Below are 22758 nucleotides of genomic sequence, written 5' to 3'. Positions count from 1 at the left end.
CCTTGTTTCAGGCTTTCACAATATATTTTCAAGATAAGTTTGAGAGTTTTAAAACCATATTAAATAAAATTTAACAGCAAAGAAATGTGCTTTCATTCAGCTCAAAATGAACAGTGAACATTGTTCAAACACTGTCCAAATGTGCTGATTTGAACAATATGCCATCACCCCAAGTTTGTGGCCACACGGCTTTAAATGCCAGGCATAATTATTATTTTAAAGGCCTTGCATCTTCCCCTTTCCATAGACTAACCTCCTGAAATATACTGGGCATGGCTGCATGGCAGAAAATCAGATGCAAGAATGGCATATCAATTTTCAAAATAAGAGACTCTAATCCACGCTTTAATTTAGAAACTCTCCCAGTGTGACTTGGAAGGATGCAACAAGGCACAAACACCCATAATACTTGCTGTATAGTTACTCTCCAATATCCCTATACCCCAGACAATAACTGCAAACTGCATGTCACAGCAACACAGACCTCAACAACTGGCAGTAATGGCTTGATTTTAATATGCAGTGTAAACTCAGTATATTGGTTAGCACAAGGATTACATCTCTGTAAAAACTGAATGTTTTAGGCTTTAATTGCACTTGGCATGCTCATTATTCTAATACAGTGGATAACATTTCGACAGTGCAGATAGATGCTACACGTGCACAAAAGTGGGCCACACTTTTAATCTTTGAGTTCAAGTGTTTTTATTCTCATCGTCATTGGTGTGTAACAATAAGCACCTGGCCATGCAGTTCACCGTTACAAGCATTTGTGAAAGAATGATTAGGAACCTGCTGACTGCATAACTGCACGATAGCCACAGAGCTCCAAACCTCCTCTGTCATAAACTTCAGCACAAAAAGTGTGTGCTGGGAGCTTCGGAGCACTGGTTTGTATGGCTGAAAGGATCCCGTAGGTTTAAAGTGTAGATGGAGCAGTCCATCTACTGCACGTTTTTCATATTTTCACAGCTCTGACATTACATGTGTACAGCCACTCTGAAGTCTTCTTTCCGTTCTATGTTTCATTCAAAGTAATTATTATTTAATATTTACTGCAGCACTACAGATGAAGCTTAATGAGCAGGCCAGCTAGCAACACCTTGTTTGTCATCCTCATCTTCAGGGTGATGAAAGATTTTAGGGGATGGTTTAAATTTATGGTGGAAACAAACTAAAGACATTGAATTTAAGACAGCTGAATACTTTCATGCCTTATATTCCTTTTTAACTGATGCTGTCTCTCGCTGTTGTCCGATAAGCTTTCTAATTCATGGACATATTACTTACTATAACTTGCTATCTTCAACTTATCTTATACCTTGTTTTCAGTCTGACTGCACATTGACACATTTGGAAATCTAACTGAAGCATTCCCTTAAAAAACAAACACACAGTAACTGCTGGATGCTGTAAAACGTGCAAAACACACACGTTTATGCTCACGCTTACTGACTGCTATTTGTGTGTGTGTGGTGGGGGGTAAGCCATGGTCACCAGGGTAGAGAGGCGTCAAGGCAACAGGAGAATCAGGAAGATTTAAGCCTGGCACAAACACACAGAGATAGCAGCGGTCCACACTGAGAGTATGTTGGCATGTCTTCTGACAAAGTGACTGAGCCTGGCATCTGATTAGCAGAGAGTGAGAGAGGTGAGGAGAGAGACAGAGACCGAGTGGAGAGGAGAGTTTTGATGTTTATCCAGGTTTGTGGATGAGCATGGCAGGATCAGAGCTCTGTGATTGACTTGGATGGTGAGCGAGGGAATGGACCGATGTTGGTCACATACCAGGACATTCCCCTGGCCTTTACTTACACACTGGTATATGTGACACGTATGGGTACACACTCAAACACACACACACACAAACACATGCAAGGTTAAACAAAGGTTAATAAGAGGAAGAGGAAGAACATGCGTGGTAATGTTTATTTAATTTGCTCTCTTCTGATGACATTTAGCACTCTTGAACACAATAATCACTTCGTTGTCATCTATAGTGCGCACTTGTAGCGGCAGCTACTGATCTTGCTCAAAAGTGTTTGCTCTTGGGTTTATTTTCTCGATTTATTCATTGATGGATTTGGCAGATTGTCCTCAAAAACAAAGAAACATCAGCAAATGACAATAAGAAGAAGTCCTAAATCCACCCGTGTTGAAAGGACATGAAAAGACAGCTAATTCTCTCTCTCGCTCTCGTTGTGTATTTTTGCACAAAATGATTTCTGTTCATCTACCAATCAGTTAATCAGCTTATCACTGCGGCTCTAATTTGCAAATGACAAAAACGGAAAACACAGAATAATCTGGTATTAAATATAGAAAAACAAAAGAAACAAAAACACAATGTGGTACTTCTTCGCCACCTATCAGGTGTGGGACACGGCAGTCAGTGCTCACAGGGAGGTGTCTTCTTTACGGCACGACGCAGCTTGACAAACTAATAGTCCCCTCACACACACACACACACACACACACACACACACCACACACACACACACACACACACACACACACACGTCAATATCGAAAGTTTGTTCTCTTCCAGATCTTTTCCTGTCTGTTTAGCAGCTGCTTATAAAAAGAATAAGGATTCTTCCATAGACTCACCACTGACTGTGCGGACAGACAGGTTCAGACTTCCCGTCTCCACCTGCACACCATTTTAAAACCGAGCCCACGATAAATTAGCCTGGTCTTTATTAAAGAAATGACATAAAGACCATGACACTAATACCAAGGCTGGAAACAACAGTCGAGGAACCATTTACTTACACTCAAAAAAGTGATCCTTTGTCCTCATGGAGACATAAAGTAACAAACACTAATGACATAAGAAACATAAAGCAATCAATCTGAAAAAAAATTGCAACTTAAAGATGTCAAATCAAAGGTTTTTTTAACCATTTATTTTAACCGTTAAGGAAAAAAAATCCATGTAATCTAAATGCATACCAATCAAGTAAATTACATTTGACCAGATTTCATTAAATTTACAGTTTACGTTGTACTTTTGTAACAAAATTAGATGGAAAATTTATATATAATCCAAATACTTAAAGTCAGCATTTTGGACATAAATATAGTATATAAAAAAAAGAACATTTCAGCACACAAAGTTACTGATTGAACAGGCGTGTTTGCTCTTTGTGTAACGCCTGTCCACAGACGCAGGCATTTCATCCTACAGTGTCTACGACAGGCCTACAGACAGTCTAAGTTTGAATCACAGAGTCAACAAGCTGTAAAGTGTAAAAGCCATAAACGCCCAGTGTTTAACTTCAGGCTGAGAAACCTCACACCTCACTGATAATGTGTGCGTTTCGGGAAAGACTCAAACACTGCGGTCTTAGCGAGTCGTGACTTAACGTGCCCTGAGCTCACACGCGTACACTTGGCTTGTCTCCGTCCTGTTTAAACAGGATCTGTTGAATTTCACAACCAGCTCATAAAGGACGCAAAAATGTGTTAAGATCCGCGGGAAAATAAATCAGGACTGTTTGCCTCGCTTCTTGTGTACATGCGTGTGTGTACATATATGAAAGAGTGTGTGAAAGGTAAAGATCTCTGATATGCCTAAGACCCCGTCAGGGTATGAACTATTGTTTCCGCTGACATCAGCACCTTTATTTAAATGACAAGTCAAACTCCGAACTCTAAATAAGGCCTTTTATGTATTAGCATCTATGAGTATATTGACATACTTCTTATGCAGTATTGGTATATTTTAGAAATCAACATTTTTATATCACTAACTAAATAGACTAACTAGATTATAACTACATAAAATATTCATATTTTGCCTTCAATTTCAATTACAGGTTAGTGGAGGGGGTTTGGACCTGTCTCTCACTAATATTCTTCTGGGCTTCCTTGATTTTGCTTCCTCGTCTTTGTCTCCATGGGGGACTTTCTCTACACGCATGCTTGATCTTATATCCAAGTGTTTCTATGATTATTGTGGCGTACATGAGCTCACTGGTTTCAGCGATATGATGAACAACCCTGTGTTCATGTCTGGAAGTATCTCCTCTGATAGGACCTTATCAGCAAGCTCGGAGAGTCATGCTCTGGGCTGGGTGGCTACCTTAGGTGTTCACCCACGATGTTCTTCCTCAGCTCAGTAATGCATCTGTCATTGCAGGTGGCTGGGCATCATCTACTTCAGTTCCACTAAACTCTTCAACCAGGGTTGGCTTATGGCCCTAATGCTCACTGGTGTTTTTATTTTGCTGACCTGGACCTTATTAAGCTGGGTGACGTCTGACTCGGTATGGTTTTTGCTTTGTGTCACTTCCAAGGTAGACTTTTTGCTCATGCAATATACAAGGTGTAAAAAAGAATCATCAGATTTTAGAGTTCTTTAATTCTGCAGCTGTTCACTAGTAACTAACAAAACATGTACTGTTAGAAAGCGCATATTCGTAAGTTTCATGTGGTTGATGGTAGGTTGCATAGCAACAGCAGTGGCTGCAGTAACTTCAGACATGATCACAAAAGCATGGGATGAGTATGGACCAATGATGTTGAACACTTAAAGTTTACAATCACTTTAAAAATATAGCCTTTTGAGATGATCATTCATTCTAATCTACCCTATAAATGTATATATCTACAGTCGGGTGGAAATAATTATTTCATCCCCTGCTGCTTTGTGTGTTTGCTCACTTACAAAGAACTGACCTCTCTAATTTTTATGGTAGTTTTATTTTGATGGAGAGAGACAGAATATTAACCAAAAATGTAAAAAATTTGACATTTTCCGCTAGTTGTAAAGTACTGCAATAGTATTGCAATTTGTGAGTGTTCCCTTGAGCTACTTTTCAGTTATTCTTTTTATATAAAAATGTTGTTTAGTTTTATCTTAAGTTTTATTTAAAAACCTTGGTACAAGTTGATTCAAGAGCAATATATAATCTGAAGTGAAAGCAGAGAAAGAGTGCATTAGGTTCTCCACAGAGATGCAGCATGTGTTCATTTGCATGTGTGGTCTAGGTAAACTGTCCTTGCACACGACCTACACCATCATAAATTCTGACCTACAGATGGCCTGCAGCTTGCACAAACCTGGCCACATGATTGTATTGTCTTCAATCTGATCCTCTCAGTTTTTGGAAAAAATACATTTAGTTGGGCTACATTATACTTCATATTTCTACTTTGTGACTTTGTGCCTACTTCAACAAATATATCAGTAGTTTTGTTTTTGGGAAATTGCAGTACTATCACTTTTAAAATTGTATTTTTCATTTCACAGCCATTTTCATTCAGGTAATTCAAGTCTCTGTTGCTGGAAACACCTGTGATGTTGACATCTGTCCTCCATGCATTTCTGTCTGTCTGTGAGTTCACCAGCTGACACGTTATTAGGGTAGAACATATTAATACTTCTAATCATGGCTTGTTTGTTTCCTGCTCATTATCATTGTACACGTAAGTTAAGTGTGTGCCTGTGTGTGTGTGTGTGTGTGTGTGTGTGTGTGTGTGTGTGTGTGTGCGTTCGCCATCCACCAAAGAGTTCCAAGCTGTCATGCTTTGGCCTCCTGCAGCTAACATCTGCTGCATTTAGTGCTGCCATGCTGCTCTGTGACACACACACTCTCTGATAGAATCAAATGATCACACACTGCCAAGGTTTATCATGTAACACCAACACACAGCCTCATTATTCTGTCAGCCAGTGTATCGCACACATGCTGCTTGTCCTTTTAAACACTGAAACCTGTTGCATAGCATCAAAGGATTTTTAACTCTTCCACATATTTTTAAGTGTTATTGCGTGTGAAATTAAATATTTTCAATAACAGCAAGCGTGAATATTGATGTCTTTATATAGTATTAGATATTGCTTTACGTTCTTTTTCTTTCAGTTCAAATTTGTTATGATGCTGGAGTTTTTCCAGGACGTTCATGTCAGTCAGGAGTCATTCTGAAAGACTTTTCTTTTTGCCCATTTAACGGGCTTTAGACTACAATCCTTACTTTATCACTTACCCCAAACCCCTCTCCTCTTCTTTCCCTGACAGACAACCAGCTACACACCTATTAGCTCTGATGTGGAAAACTGGATGACCACACTGATGGAGTCCCAATACCAAATATTTCTGGGTTCCCGAACCCAAACAATGCCAGCATCTGCTACCACACCAATTCTTTTATGGAAAACCCTCTCTCTCACTCTCTGTCAGTGTCCTTCACTCGCCCATCCAGGCACTAATGTAAATGAAAAGCAGTGGGACTGGGTGTGCTGCTAATGTCTGGACAGGGACAAAAAGCCGGGGTATTGTATTGGCCATGTGACACACATCCGAACCTCGAAACACACACACTCACCCCTTCCTCCATCCCTCCCCTCATTCTCCTCTATTGACGGCTCTTCAAAATCAATAAAAATGATCTTGGAGTCCATCCACCATTTGGCTGCATCATCTTGGAAGTGCCTTCTTTAGAATATAGCAGCCATACTGTACAATGGGCCAGCCGAGCGCATGTAATTTGCCATTGATTTCCCCCCTCCTCTCACTCCCTTACCGACTCCTTAGCCCCTAGTCAGTGCACACAACACAAAAAAACTAACTTCATCATACACCCCGTTAATGCACATGCACAATAACCCTCTTTTCTCCTGCCCTCTGGTAATTTCACTCTTTCATTATCTTTTTCACCTTCTCTCTCCTTCCTCCTTTATCTCCTTCGTCCACAGCACTCTGCGATCCGGCCCTACTCCTGAACTCTCTTCACAGGTCACTGTTCTTTGCCATAATGGACTTGTGCAAATGTGTGTGTTTGTGTATGTGTGTGTCTGTGTTTTCAATCTAATTTTTTTTTTAACTTTTATTTTCATCTCTTTACTTCTCTTCTTTTGTTGAAGTGAATGTCCCACATATTGATGTTGTCAACCGCTTCTGAGCACGTTTATATCTTGTAAGCAATATGTAGCCCATGAGCTTTTACCAAGCTTCGAAATATATCATTTTTCACATCTCTTTAAAGTCTGATCTTTCATTTCCATTCCTTATATCGCTGAAAAATTTTAAGCTAGTAATTTATGACTGTCTATAAGTTTGTAATGTAATAAAACCAAGCGGCAACGTCCAGGGATAAAAATTAGGCCAACACAAAATTTAATCTGAGCCCTTCAGATTAGCTCCAAGCATAGTTTCAGCTTCATGGACTCCCTTATTAAAAAACTCAACTCTAGCTATTTAGCTATGTAATAAAAATGTTTACAACCTAGCATAAAAACATTTTGGGTGTCTATAGCTAACCTCCTCTTCATAACAAGGCATAAAGATAGCTGTTAGCTGGTAACTGTCTGCTAGTCCTCACCTGGGCTAATTCAATGTGCTAATCTCCACCTCTCTGTCATGTTTGTGATGTTGATGTCTTTCTGAGCAGAATAGTGGAACCAGGCTTTGTCAGTGAAATTTTAGCATTTACGTGGACTGTTACTTCGAACTAATTAGCAGGTACGTGTGCCCAAATGTTTTGCCCAAACAGTTTATAGATCCAGCTAATGCTAGCCAGGCTTGCTAGCATTAGCTGAAAATACTCCAACCTCTTATGAAAACACAGCCACTTCAGCTCCAAAAAATAGACCATACCAAAAATGCTAACATTGAGACTTCACAATACCAGGGTTCAAAAGCCATTGGGTACCATCATGGTGGCCACATGCATCTGTTTATGTTGGACCACTACACAAAAGCAACTTTTGACAAGACAATGTGGAAATATGTGTTTTCCTTTTCCATAACCCTCTACATACCTTTTCCTTTAAACTTAAACCTTGAAATTATATGAAATTATATTTTTTTGCCCCTGTCTATTCAGTTGATGCAGTCAAACACTCTGCACCAAGCTTTTCTTTGCTTAAGCTGTTGGAAAAATGTACTTGACACATTGCTTTGAGTTTTCCACTAAGAACAAAGAAAAGTGATTAGGACAACAAAGTAGGGGGTAATCTCTTGGATTATTTGACCGTACTCAAGTGAGATATATTTAATGTCAAAATGAAAAAGAAGTGTGTCATAGGCAAAGTCACTCTTAGTGACTATTTGAATATTCAAGAATCTGTGATTAGATCATTATGTGACAAGTTTGGAGTGACACCTGTCTGTTTTGATTATTTCTTTGCCTTTCGATTTTTGTCATAGCTGATGATGTTTCCACTCATGGCAGCGACATCTCTGTGATGATGCTTCTGCTTGGATGACCTTTCAAAATCCGTCAATGACGCGCCTGGCCACATCGATGACATTCCATCACTTGGTTAGTTTCTAATGTAATCATCTGTTACTTGTGACAGCATTTGTTGCCCGGTGATGGCCTTTTCAGGTCAGGTGATGGTATTTTTAAACTCATTGAAGGCCGTTTTGAACAGAAGAGCTGATGTTCACAAAGGTCTTGATGTCATTTTAAAACCTGCTGTGTACTGGGACAAATGTACAAGAAGACACGCTCGTGTTAAAAACAGCTTGTTGCACACTGAATCACGTGAACTGTTCACGGGGAGACACGCACGTATCAAACACACAGAGACAGCTGTCAGTCAGTCTTTGAGATCAGTGTGTTGTTTGTTAAGTCTGACACTCTGCCTTAGCCGCTTTAAGCCTATTACTGTATTCTTTCTGCGCTGTTCACAACATACACACACATATGCCAGTGCTATCACTGAGACTTTATTCAATAAGTCTTGGATATCCTCCAGCCGTACCACACATCATTCTCCCTGCAAACACACACAAACACGCACACAGACACAAACGATATCGGAATCTTTTTTTTTTCCTGAGTGGTGTTGTCATTGCTGTTTGTTGAGAGTATCATTTACAGCCAAGGTGTTTGACGAACGACACCTCTCCCATGGCACAGTGTGTGTGTGTCTCTTTAGAGTGGGGCTTTGCTGCTCCTGACACCGTTATCAGCTCTAGTCGAATGTATTTCTTATCGAGGTGGAGGTGTGGAGGGAGGTGGAATGGAGGGGTGTGTGTGGGGGGAGAGAGACGACCGACAATACAAGCTTATCAAACGTCCTCAGCCACGATTCGGCCTGTCACTCAAGACCCGCGTGCACGCTCACACACACGCATGTGCGCACACACAAACACAAAAGCGCACACAGACAGCTGGGCCTTTTTTGATTGATAGATGGCTTTCCCCAACAAATAGAAAGCTGGGATCAACATCCATGTGCCCCCCCCCATTTTTTCTTTTTTTTCACCTTACACATGCTTGTGTGGTTTATAGTGTTACGTATGGATGTGTATGTGTGAGAGAGAACATTCCAGAGTAACAAAGGTGGGATTAGGGATGCATTAGTTGGCCGTGGAGCGAGAGGCCTGTCAATAACAGCAGTCAGAATAAACCCCGAAACCTCGATAAGAAGACAAAGGCCGAGCCAGATAGCAGCAAGCAGAGAGTGAGAGAGAGATGGAGAGGGAGTAAAGGAGGGATCGATAGAGGAAGAGAGAGAAGAGGGCAAGAAAGAGAAGGATGGATGAAGAGGAAAAGAGAGAGAGGATCAATATCAAGAGAGGCAGGAGGAGAAAGTTTGCACAAAGACCGAAGGAGGGGTGGGGTTGGGTGAGGACAGAGAGAGAGGATGCAGGAGAGGATGCTGAGAGGTGGAATGTAGGTAGGAAGCAGAGATTGACGGACGGGTCGATAAAGATAGCAGCAATGTTGTATTACATCCTGCTGCAGCGAAACATCTGAGGCTATTTTGAGTATTTTTACTGACGAGAGGCTGTCAATGCTCGATGTGAGCTTGTTAATTAGTCTTTATAAGCTTGGCTGCCTAAGAGTCTGTATTTCTACTGTCACTTCAATTCCACTGATAAAACGGAGAAATAACTCAAAGATGTTTTCACTTCTTTGTGAAATTGTGCCCTTGTATTCGTGTCTGTCAGGTTTTGAAAGAATCCTATAACCCTAATCCCTTAACAAGAACATTTCCAGAACACTGGGAACTGGTGCCTAAATAAAAGGAAAAGGCACATCATTTGGCCCAATCTATAGTGTGTGTAACCCAGCAGACGATCCAGGGTCCTAATTTAGTCCATCACCAGTTTGTTCCACTAAGACCAAGCAGTGGTGGTATCAGCAACATTACGTTGAACTCAAACAAGTACAGTTTTCAGATTTTTAGATTTCTCTATGTATTCCATGCAGGTCTGCTTGCCTGATATATTTCCTAATTATCCCAAACACCCACTGAAAGGTACAATAAAACAAGCAGAATATCTAGCAGATTGCAACGTTCCTGAAAAACTTTCCATCAACTCTCCAAAAACTAATTATGCCCAGTATGCTGACTTTAAGTAATTTGAATACATGTAAATTTTTCCATCTAATTTTGTTACATAAGCACAATGTAAATTGTTGCATTTTATGGAATCTCATCCAATTATTGATACATTCAATTTATACCAACATATTTTCCTTAATGATTTAATATTTGTATAAATCAACTTGATTTTACACATTGCAGTCGTATTTTACTAAAAGTTATTCATGATTGTGTTTTTTTGAGAACTTTTTAAATATTTCTCCACCACCAAAACAACTCAGTGTTCAAATTAAGGTCTTTTTGTCAGTCAGTCACATTATAGTCATTCTAAAATGTGAAATTTGAAATTGGTGAATTTACAGACTTTGTCAGTTTCACAAAAGATTTAACAGCAAGGTTTAACAGTAAAACTGGTGTAAAAAAAAAAAGAATATTTGTATTTGTTTCTTCGCTAAGAAAGCTGACTAAAAGGACCAACTCATCATTAATGACCAAAATATCTATGTGTGTCATTTTTACTGTTTACTTTTAGCTCTGTGTGTCTTTCTGTGCTGTAAAAATCACTTAAGTTTTGCAGACAAGTTTTGATCGGGCAATGCAACGCAGAGCAACGAAAGAAACCATTTTATCAAAATTAGTTTCTGAGCAGGTTGGCACACTGGTACAGACGGAGTAAGAAGGTCCTGGGTTTGACTGCACTGCAGAGCTGGAGTCTTTCTGTGTGGAGCCTGCATGTGTTCCTGTGCCTTCGTGGGTTCTCTGCACACTCCCACAGTCCAATGACATGTTAGCTTAATTTGTGATTCAAAGTTAGGTGTGAATGCTTGTCTGTCTCTATGAGTTAGCCTTGACCTATCCAGGATGTACCCCACTCCATACCCCACCCCCTGCCAAAAAAACAATGATTGCTAAAGTGCTAAAAATCAAAAAAGTTTGTGTATTTTTAGTGTTGTTCACGTTCATGGTCCACCAGTCCTCTGAACCAATGCTATTACTCTGATTTGCCCATTTTACAAATCTATTTTATTTCACATCTACTTTATTTGTAGCCAATAGGTCATGTAAACAACAGAAGTTGATCCAAAGTGCTTCAGAAACAGGCACATTTTCCTTCCAGGTCTCCAAAAAAAAACCAAAAAAACCCCCAGTTTCACAGAAAACTGAAAGGTGTGTTTTGTTGCATTAACTAATTATTGTGGACAGTAATAATCACTGTGACTTAGTGGTCATTAAAATCTGTTCAGAAAGAGCAAATCAACTCATGAGTCATGACACACTGCTCTACCCTACATACGCTGCCTTTATAGGTTGAAAGTATTGGTATTTATTTGGTATTGATACCAAAACCTGCAGTATGGCACACTACGAGTGGATGCACACCTGAGGCCTGATGAGCTGTGCTTTTGATGGAAAAGTACACAACTAGCCTCTATGCAACTTATCATCTTGCCAAACACATGCCAGCCTGAACTGGAGGTTAAAACGCAGGTTGCTCTTAGTCACAACAATCCTACAGAGGTTTGAACCAATGACAGCAGGGCGGCAGACAGTAGCGGGTGGGGAGGGGTGTGTAATTGTTTCAGGCGGCTCTCATTAATTAATTTCCCTCCTTCATTTAAACTGAAAACGCTACATAGGTCTGGGAGGTATAGGCGATGATACAGAAGGAGAGACATGAATACTGAGAGCGGGAAGAGACACGGAGAAAGACGAGAGGGAGAGAGAGGGAGTGCATCCCGCTCCCATCAGCATGGCAGCGAGCAGCTAGCTGTCACACAAAGACACAATGAGGCCCGGCAACAAACAGCCACTTAAAAAACAGCCTGGCAACAGAGAGCAAATTCAATTAGAGAAGTAATTAGTAGATACAGGGCCAGGCAGCGGGCTGCGGCGACGCCACAACACAGGAATTAATAGGCGCGGATAGGAGGAGGACGCTGTCATAATTAAGAGGCAATCACCTATGTCAATGAATACCTAAAAAAAAAAAAACACAGCCCCCCAACGCAAAACTATTAATTCAGTGATCAAAAATATTTCAGGAGATGATTAATACAGCAAATTCATTTTAAAAGACTAATTTCTGGAAAGATAGCAAGACAATTGCACATAATGTAGCCCGCCCGGCATTTATATTGCTAATTAAATTTTTTCTTTCTGATAATTTGTATTGGAAGGATTGCTCTTCTCTCTCCTTCCTCCCCTCCCACGTGTGTGTTTGCTTCTTCACGAGTTGTGAACCAACGGAGGCAGTGTTGCAGCAGTGAATAGACTGCAGAGGCTGCTGAACGGTGTGGCGTCTCAAAAACACGAATTGCTGCCATGCATGGGCGAAAAACACAAGAACATGAAATAAACTCCCCCCCCCAAAAAACAAACAAACAAACAAACAAAAAAACACTCACCGCTTCCATCTTTCTCTCCATCAACATCCTCTCCAGACTCCACAGATACAAAAAGACCAAGCACTTAAATTAGATGATAAGGATGTGAAATAGTTTATTGAATGATTTGCTTCCCTCTTGTTGCCGGGTACATTGGAGGGCGATGGCAGCTATCATTCCACGCCAATGGCTTCTCTGTCGCTAATTACTCTACTTTTTAAATCCCTCAGATGAGCCACCGAGGTTTCGTACAACAAACAGGAGAGCTTTGAAAAAGCAAAGGGACAAGGACAGATCTGAAGGCTGAAGGGAATCATCAGAGAGTGTAAAGAACAAGAGAAATGCTTCTGCTGGTTAGTCTCAGCGTCTAACATGCAACAAGCGACAGGATTTTATGGTGTTGGGCCTGATGTTGCTTTCATGCATGTCGGTGTGGAAATTCTTAGGATGTCTTAAAGTCACTAATCTAAGCAATACTGACATAGGAGCCCAGAGAAGCTGCAGGGCAATAGGTCTATAAATACAACAGGAATGAATGACGAGCAAAGCCACACAGCTAATGAGCATGTGCACACATAAACAACGTAGCTGACACAAAGTAAGCACAAAGAGAAATCTGGATGCTTGTATGATAAAGATCTTTCATGATCAGAGCACCAGTGGTACAAAAAAAAGGATTTATTGATTGCCACTTCACCTTACTTCCATTTGTTTGGCTGTTCTCAGGAAAACTCCAACTTCTAGGAAATGAAAAAGAAAACATGCAATACAAAAATACTTGAATGCAAAAAACAGAAACCGCCACTCAGTGGCAAAGAACAAAGAGAAGAGAAAAAGCATCACAGCATAATATTATAATGTAATGTAATACTGCTTAAAAACTGAAAAACGTGGTCTACACTTCCATCAGCAGGTCTAAAATTACCAAAGTGTTTTCATTCAAGGTCAAAATAAGCATTGGTGTATCTGTTGCTTTTACAAGGAAAGAAAGCACTGCTATAAGTTTCATTAATCCGTGATCAACCAAATCTTAATGAGCCTAATCATGAATTTCTCTGTAATTTCAAACCATCTGTTTCATACATCATTACACAATAAACCTTCTAAACTTAACTCAAAAAAATATAACAGCTTTCTCACCAAAGCTAAAAAAAAAAGGCTATAAACCAGCGTGAAAACGACAGTTACCAACATTAAACACCATGCTCTCAACAGTCACGCTATCATAAATGAAACTTTTTATGTGACACATTTTTTGGTGTGGTCTGGTGTTTATACTGGCTCACTAATTTTGTGCTCAGCTGCGTACAACAACCTGTTACCACCTCGAGGTTTCTCTTTATGATCTCGGAAACAGAATTCTTACCTTTATTTATGACATTGTAGTTTTCTGCACTAAAACTTTTATTGACTTAAAACATTTACACAGGCTTTTTTTCAAACTAAAGCCAAATGATTCCTTAAAAAGCCCAACATTTATTTCTAAAAAAACCAAAACAATGTTATTTTAACCAGTTAATGCTTTAATTTTGATTATTCACGTAATATACAGTCACTTTATTAAGAACACCTTGCTAGTCCTGCCCTGGACTGCCTGTTTGCTGTCAGAGCCGCCTTAATTTTCTGTGGATTCATATATAATTTGATCCATCTTGACATCATAGCATCACACACTTGCTGTAGATTTGGCTTCACATGCATGGCGTTTATGTCCAAAGGCGCTCTACTGGATAGAGTTCTGGTGACTGTGGAGGCCACTGGAGCACAGTGAACTCACTGTCTTACTCGAGAAACCAGTCTAAGATGTTTTGAACTGTGACATGGGGTATTATCATGCAGGAAGCAGCCATCAGAGGATACACAGAACTCAGTACTCAGGTAGGTTTGATTTTGAAATACATTCTCATTTGGTACTAAGGGGCCCAAAAGTGTGCCAAGAAAACTTACCGCACCATTACACCAACAGGAGCATGAACAATTGATACAAGAAAGGTCGGATCAATGCTTTCATGTTGTTTATGCCAAATTCTGAACCTACCAGTAAAATGCTGCAACACAAATAGAGTCTCATGAGACCAGCAACATTTTTCTGATTATCTGTTGTCCATCTTTAATGATCCTGTGGAAACTGTAGCCTCAGTTTCCTATTCTTCTTATCTGTCAGAAGCGCCACCCAGTATGGTCTTTTGCTACTGTAGCCTAACTGCTTCAAGATTCAACGTGTTGTGTGATCAAAGATGCTCTTCTGCATATCTTGGTTTTAATACCTGATGATTAATTTAAGTTATTGTTCCCATCCTTGGAACAGCTTGAAGCAGTCTGGCCATTCTCTTCTCACCTCTGCCATCAACAAGGTATTTTCCCTGCAGAGAACTGCCACTCACTGGTTATTTTCCCTTTTTCTGATCATTCTTTGTAAAGTCTAGAGGTGCTTGTGTTGGGAAATCCTAGTTTCTCAAATGCTCAGTCCAGCCCATATGACACAGACAATCGTGTCATGTTCAAAAGTACCAAACACTCTTCTGCAATGACCCGCTTCAGTTGATCTGACTGTAAACAATTAGTAGAGGTGTTAGACTTATGATGGGTTTTGTTTCTACACCAAACTTTACTAAACTTCTCAAAATCCATCACTTACTGTAACTGCTTCTATCAAGACCTGAGAATGGTTTCAAAATCAATCAAGAACCCAGCTGGATGCTGGAAGATTAGTGTCTCTTTATTTTATCCATGCATAGACATAAAAGCAAAGTAAGGACTCTATTAAATTCAACAAAACCGTACAATAACCAAGAAATGATTGACCTCTAAGCTTTGTATTAAATAAGTAAAATCAAGCAAGTGCAGATGACTTTAACCTGATTTTGAGAACACAAAATCAACAAAGAAAAAAAATGCAAATGAAAACTATTTACCGTTGGCTCGAAAAGTCCACACATTTTATCTTCTAAGTGGAAATGAAAGCGGGGCCTACACGTCGAAGAGGGGCCCAGACTGTGATGATGAGCTGAGTCCCACATCCACATCTTTTAAATACAGATTTAGTTTCTTAGGCTCTGTTAGAAAATGGAAGGAGATCTCCATACGCAGAATTTACATATTCATCTTTGACAGTTGGGGGTTATTTGGGGTCCCATTTGGGAGTGATGTGAGAAAGAAAATATCCACTTAGCCATATCACCTCCAGCGATCGGGACTCATAAGCCTGGCAATAGGCTGAGAGGGGAGGATAACACTAATGTGGCCTCAGATTTCTATGCAGGACTAGTTAATGCTATTTACTGAGGAAGGTAGATGATCGACTGGGGAGCAGAGAGGAGAAGGGAGGGAAGGAGATGGACATTAAGTGGCCTTCGGAGTCTGTGGCCGCTGCTTTAAGAGAGCCAATTACCAGGCTAATGGAGTTAATGCCAGAGATGAGATGAGCTTGGGAGATGAGAGGAGAGAAAGGATAGCGTGGTGGTGGTGGTGGAGGGGGGGGGATCCTGACAGTGAGACAAGCCGCAGCAGAGAGAACGATTAGTGTTTGTTAATCTGATGGGCAAATCATTAAGCATCAAACATTACCGCAGCACGTCGTGAGGAAAGAAACCGAAACGGGGATGCAGGGCCAAGGACACACGGACCAGATCTGTCCCGCGGTTTCATGATCCGTCATGTTAGGCTGAAGATTAAAAGTGTGATCTCCGGGCTTATAAACGGTTTAGCCAATTACCAACGTTATCTAAAAATGCTTTAATTTGCCATTCAGAGCTGCAACAGGGGCCCTCGGAGCCGTCAATGAGGGTGATTAGAGCCCCCGATTGCAGCTTCGAAAAGGTCCCAAACAGCTGCTGTCAGAGTGACTTGGAGATGTCAACGCAGGAAAAAACTCCACTTCAGGGGCTGGCATCTGATTAGAGAGGAGAGGAGAAGAGAGGAGAGGAGAGGAGAGGAGAAGAGGGGAGAGGAGAGGAAAGGAGAGAGTAGAAGGGGGCAAGAGAAGAAGAGATTGAGATTAGAAAAGAGAGCAAAGAAGAGGTGGAAAACCTGAGTTGGTCGGCTGCCAGCAAGCTCAGTGTGACAGGGAAGGCCCATCTGCACTCTCCGACACTCAAGATGGCAGATGTAGAAGCAGATTGATTTTCATTCAGCTGTCATGATACACAAGTGGAGGAAAAAAATACACACGCTGGCGAGCACACACACACAATCATGGTGTTTGAGAGCTCTGTCAAGTGCCTGGGCTGCTGTTGGCTGTCGGTCTGCCAAGCTGTTTCTCTCCTTCCTGTCATTTCCTCATTCTCTTTCCCTCCCTCTCTCACGCTCTCTTCCTCCCTCTGTCTCTCTCTCAACGAGCGCTAGAAGCATCTAAACACCACATCTGGCGCTCAAATTAAATCATTTACAGTCCATAGAGAGAAGCGGCGTTTAGTGACAATACAGCCGGTGGGGAATCAGCGTGTTTTCTCTAAGCTCTGACACCAATCGTCTCCTCTGGCATCTGATTAGATGTCATTGCGGAGCTGTTCAGATGCGCGAGACGTGTTTTCTTGCTCGCACGCTACAAAATCAGAGGGGTTGAAAATGTCATGGAGGGAGCTGATCATCTGCTGGCGTCGCCTCTGACACCTGCACTCCTTTCTCTCCGTGTCACGGCTTCCATCTGCGGGTCTGTTAACTTGAGCAGATTTTATTTTGGTTGCGCCATGTTTTCTCTTTCTACTTTCACAAACCTTTACAAGGTCACCTATGAGCTGGCTTCAGAATTCATAGGGTAATTAAAAAAAATGTTGTAATATAACACTGAATCACCGCAGTCTTTCAATGTCATCTTCCACCGACAAAACTACTAATAATAATAATAAAATAAACAAACTGCAGGTGGAGCTGCCGGCTCTATCGGTCAGCTCCCAGTTTACATAAGACTTAAAATACTATTAGAGCCGAGGATAATTAGAGCCAGTCAGACTGTATCAGCCCAAACAGATCTCAACAGAAAGAGTGCTGGCTACCAGTGAAGAGAAAAAAAGGAATAATATTTGTCGTTTTACCTGTTCACACTCTTTTTGTCATGTCAAAAAGCACATTTTTCCGTAATGACTATCATCTGCTAAAAGATAAATCAGGTATTAAACATACAGACACTTGCAGCACCCAGACTGAGCTATGTATAACTTTACCAAGGTCAGGTCAAATCTAACAACTGAGTGAATCCAAGAAGAGCTCTAAATTTAAAGTTTCATTCAGAGTTCTAAACATTGCATTCAAAGGCCATTATAGAAAACATCTGAACATCCAGCCGCTGTTACAATGGCTTCATCAAACACAGCAGAGGCACTGCTTTGAGCCTGGTTCTGCTGGAGGTTTCTTCCTGTTAAAAGGGACGTTTTTCCTTCCAAGGGATCATCTGATTTTATCTCTATTACTGTCGGGGGCTTTCTCTTACAATATAAAGCGCCTTGAGGCGACTGTTATTGTGATTTGCCGCCATATAAATAAAACTGAACTGAATTGAGCCTATTTAACCTTGATTTAAATTAAAGGCGCCACAGATTATACTTGTATAACCTGTGTATAACCTATATTTGTGTTTTAAGTCGAATCTCAGTGCAAGTCAAGCTTTAGGCACACAGACCTAGAGACCGGTTGGTGATTTCTATTCCCTGATCGGTTGGTGATTGGCTGTTGGGGGTTGGTGGTTTTTGCCAGGTGAAATCAGTCACAAAAAGGGTGCCGTACCTAGAAAAGTCCTTGGGGATTGCTGTGGTTATCAGAGGATTGCCATGGTCAACTGCAGTTTGCATGGAAGATTCCAGTTTCACCGCAAACACTCGCTTACTAACCACCGAGCAGTGGTGAAACTTAAAAAGGCCAACACAAAGTCAGTAACAGTGAGCGTTTTGGTCCAATACTGGGAGGTGCACTTGCTGAAATGTGTTAATGCAGCTCTAAGGCACAACCTTTACTCTGAGGGTGTTTGCAGACAAATCAGCATCTTCTATGCAACCTGCGAGCCACTCTGGCAATCTGCTAGCAGGCAAAGCAATTGCAAGGAGACTTTTGGCACAGTATACCTCAGTGTGACCACTTTCACTTAGTGACAACAAGTAACCTTTCACAACCACTCACCAACTAGTCAGGGAATAATTATTTTTCTCCTCATAAACTCATCAGCAAATTTTTTTCATGAGGTCATAATTCAAGGGAGCAGAAGGATTGTTTCCCCATAGATTTTTATACAAATGTAACTTTTTAAAGAAAGAAAGAAAAAAGAAAGACTTCCCCCTGCTGGTCATTAGGAAGAGAGCTCTTTTTTAAAATGCTTCACTATTTAGACCAGGGATGTCAAACTCATTTTATATCGTAGCAACACATTGTCCACTTTGATTTTAAATGGGAAGTTTAACTGCACATTTAATCCCTGTAATAGCTCAATATAAGAAAAAGAAGTGCATGTTCAACAGCACATGTCACTACTACAGCTTTACTACACGATAAAAAATGCTGCTGTATTAAACAAAAGAAATCTCTCAGCACGACTCTTTGGTCTTAAATTGTAAGAAATAAATGCGTAAAGTTCTGGTAGCTTTTTTCTGATTGTCCTGTAATTATAAAACAGAAGTTTCATCAATTCACAGAAAATGTCGTATTTTATTGTTTTTGTTTTTGTTTTTACTGTATACTCATTGTAATAAAAAAACAAAACAAAACTGAAATTTCAATAGCCAAAAAACAGAAATGTTTCTGTAATTTAGTAGTTTCTCTATTAATTACTTTTGTGTAGTATGAAGGGCTGTGGGGGACATCTTTATCATTAGAACAAGCTGTGAAATATATGGAAATGCAGTTAAAAGTCCAAAATGTGTGCCCTCCGTCACATTTTCCAAAGACATTCAGTGGGCCAGTCTGGTGTCTTTGCCAGGCCAATTCTGGCCCCCGGACCTTATGCTTGATACCCCTGATTCAGACCCAGAGGCTACATCTACTTTTAAGTACCTCCAGCACTACCAGTGTAGAATACTATGTGGGACGTATAGGTCAGGGTGGATGAGCATGAAGTGTGTGTGACTTTCATTCAGTAGAACAGAGTTTCCGTCTTACTACAGACATGTAATTAACCGGCATGCAATTAATCCTGTTTTTATTAACAACAATCCACAATTTTCTCTGACCGTAATCAAGTGGTTTAACCCTAATCATACCACATTCATAGCATATCTGGCACAACCACATTCTTTCCAAAACCTTTTGCAGCTGCTATTCAAAAATATTGTTGACATCCTTCAGTGTAATAAGGTTTTACACCATTGTCTGCTTCACTTTCTTTCTTTTTCACTAGGTTTGGTAAGACACCACTGCTCATGACAGACTGAATATGTCTTTGCACTGCTCTTCAGTTCAACATGAACCTTTTTTTGTGTAAGGAAAGGGTTATTTCATGTTCTCTGATAAAAGCAAATAACTGCTTCTGCAATAGCTATAGAGTGGAGCCACAATCAATTAATAGTGTAATTAAGTGTCCCTGAATGTCATCTACTGAACTAAGTTCATTCAATATAAATACTCTTTTGAATAGTTCTTAAAACCTGCAACAGATAAGAAAAGAACAAGCCAATCCCAGCTTTTTACTGGTATTCTGTGATGCATTTCATAATGGTTATCAACTGTTTCTTTGCTGTGGTACACTTTAAAAGGTCCATCTTGAAAGTTGTTAGTTCCAAAAGACTCGATATGTATTTATCAGCACAAGACACGCAAGAAGGCAATGAGGTCGGTCCATTAGCATCAAGAAGAATTCCATTTCATTTGTGAAAATGATTCAAATAAGATTGTTCAAATCAAAAGTGCAATAATGCCAATCCATTAGTAGCCTATCTTAGGAAAACAAGATCTCAGGACTCAATAAAAGACTAAATGACTTGTTAAGACAGAGATTTACTTCATAAAAGGTATCGTGGCAATTCAGTCCCACTAAAAGCACAAAAAACACACTCTCACATGACAACTGCTGTGCACAACATGTCCACACACTCCAAAGCGAACAATAATGACCACTGGGGCTCTGTCAATCAGCTGACAGTGACACTAATAAAACATTCCACTCACTGCTAATCACATTCAGCCGTCATTAACCACTGCTCTGTCAAAGACTAATTCAGGCCTAATAAAATCATGAAACATTTCTTCTTCTTCATCTTTTTTTTTTCCCAAAAGAATTCAGAAACATGGTTTTAGAGATTTTGGGAAGCATGATAGAAGACTATTGACTTGTAGCTTAGCCTGGGAATGTAGTGACTCCTGTGAAATCCCTATAAAATGTGAGACTGGTGGTCATCCATCATTATAGTCAGACAGCACAGGCCTTTGTTTGTCCAGCACCGGCCAGTGCTGGACTGGCCTGGCTAACAGAGAGACTGTAATGTGTGTGTATGAGAGAGTCTGAGAGAAAGACAGCTGAAACAGAAACAGTGTGAAACAGAAAGCAGTGTGAGAGTGCGAGAGAGGGAGGCAGTTGACCTGGTGTCAATTAGGAGCCCATATCGTTCCATTCCCTGGGGGCGAGGCCGACTCTGAAACATTAAATCATTTCATTCACTTCAAACCGATCCTGCTGCCCCCCACCCCCCCACGCACTGCCTGTGTGCCCGAAATCTCCCACTGCCTGCTGCTTTGGCGACATTTTCACTAAACTGTGGATTGGATGAAAGCAGCTTGGATCTCGGAGGCTATGATACTGCAGTGATGCCTCATTTAGAAGGCAACGAGGTAAAAGACCAAAAGAAAGGCTGTTTTAGTTATCACATATTGGGTGAACCTTCTTGTTTTGCTTACTTCCAGGAACAGCACGAATGCAATAAATCTTAAACCACACGTTTCGTTGACATATATATTTTTGAGTAGAAACTTACACTGGAAGTTATGACGGTGGTATAAATGACCTCTTAGGATCCTAATCAAGGAGACCTTTGCTTTATCTCAAGTGGAAATGGAAATGTGATGATTAAGATCAGGTTTGACCATATGGAGTAATAATTGTTCAGGTGGTGCAGAATAGTATCAAATTTAGCATTTAACGTTTCTTATGGAACATCACTTGATATCAGCAAGACAAAGTGAACACACGTTACAGCAGCCATGGTAATCCAATACTGAAGTTTTCAACTCCCATAAAGTTTCATATAGTCAACCTCATTACCACTATGGATGACTCTGCATAGTCAGCAAGCTGTGAGTCCTTTAGTTACATTCAGAAGAATATATATAACCTCACAGCTGGAACCTCTTCATTCAGTTTTATTTAGCGTATTGGAAAATGTTCAGCACACCAGGTGTCCTACTGTTGGTGTCCAGACAAGCTAATTTCTTTTTAAGCATAATATATGTGACTGTTAAATACAGTTAACAGCTTTTAATGCCACTGAAATGGGTGGTTAGGTCACAGTTCAAGGTGTGAGTAACTATTTTTGTATGTGGACCTTATTCTTGATTTAAACACAAGTACTTACAGGATATTCCTAAACTGAATTCAACATCTCCATGCTGACGCAGACTTTAATTCACAGAGACTGTATGGGCTGGAGATCATGTTTTCTACTATTCAAAATTGCTTTAATTTGCTTTTTTATAACAATAAGGACAAAACCTTAACAATATAAGTGAAACACTGAGTTGACTTTGCTTGATTTAAAATGAAACAGCCATATTACATCACATGTTTTGCTTGGGTGGGAAGTATCCAGCTCAGCAGCTTGTTTTTGTTGGCGCTTTCAGTCTGAGAAAACATTTCATGTATTTCCAACACTAACTGAAGACGTGTTAATTGAAAACTATCTTCACACAGCAGAAAATATTAACGAACAAAGATCACATTAAGAACACACTAATAGCTGTATGAAGTAGTTAGCACAGTATCCACAGTATCCACTAAATACCAACAAATGAAAACTATAATAACTCTTAAGTCACGTTTTACAGCTAAAATTGAATTTGGATAAGATTTGGATTGAGTTTGTGTGCACAGTTATGTTTGGAAATTATCGCCTAAGCGTTGTTAAACTTCATGCAAATTCTCAAAACTGATTTAGTAATAAATCCCATATT

General features: G+C 40.2%; 2 long non-coding RNA genes across 10 annotated transcripts in view; one reads left to right on the top strand and one right to left on the bottom strand.

Moving 5' to 3' along the window:
* Window positions 1-22758, bottom strand: part of LOC102077325 (uncharacterized) — a 176126-nt gene that overhangs the window by 56467 nt on the left and 96901 nt on the right. The gene's annotated exons all lie outside the window — the stretch shown is intronic.
* LOC112842664 (uncharacterized) lies at window positions 4191-6098 on the top strand. Its single transcript, XR_003214587.1, has 3 exons — window positions 4191-4271; window positions 5258-5342; window positions 6027-6098. It is a non-coding gene; the product is annotated as an uncharacterized LOC112842664 (long non-coding RNA).

The sequence above is a fragment of the Oreochromis niloticus genome, linkage group LG17 (assembly GCF_001858045.2).
Source record: "Oreochromis niloticus isolate F11D_XX linkage group LG17, O_niloticus_UMD_NMBU, whole genome shotgun sequence".
NCBI classification, from domain to species: domain Eukaryota; kingdom Metazoa; phylum Chordata; class Actinopteri; order Cichliformes; family Cichlidae; genus Oreochromis; species Oreochromis niloticus.
Note: the sequence above shows the minus strand (reverse complement) of the source record. Positions and strands in the feature narration are given on the sequence as shown.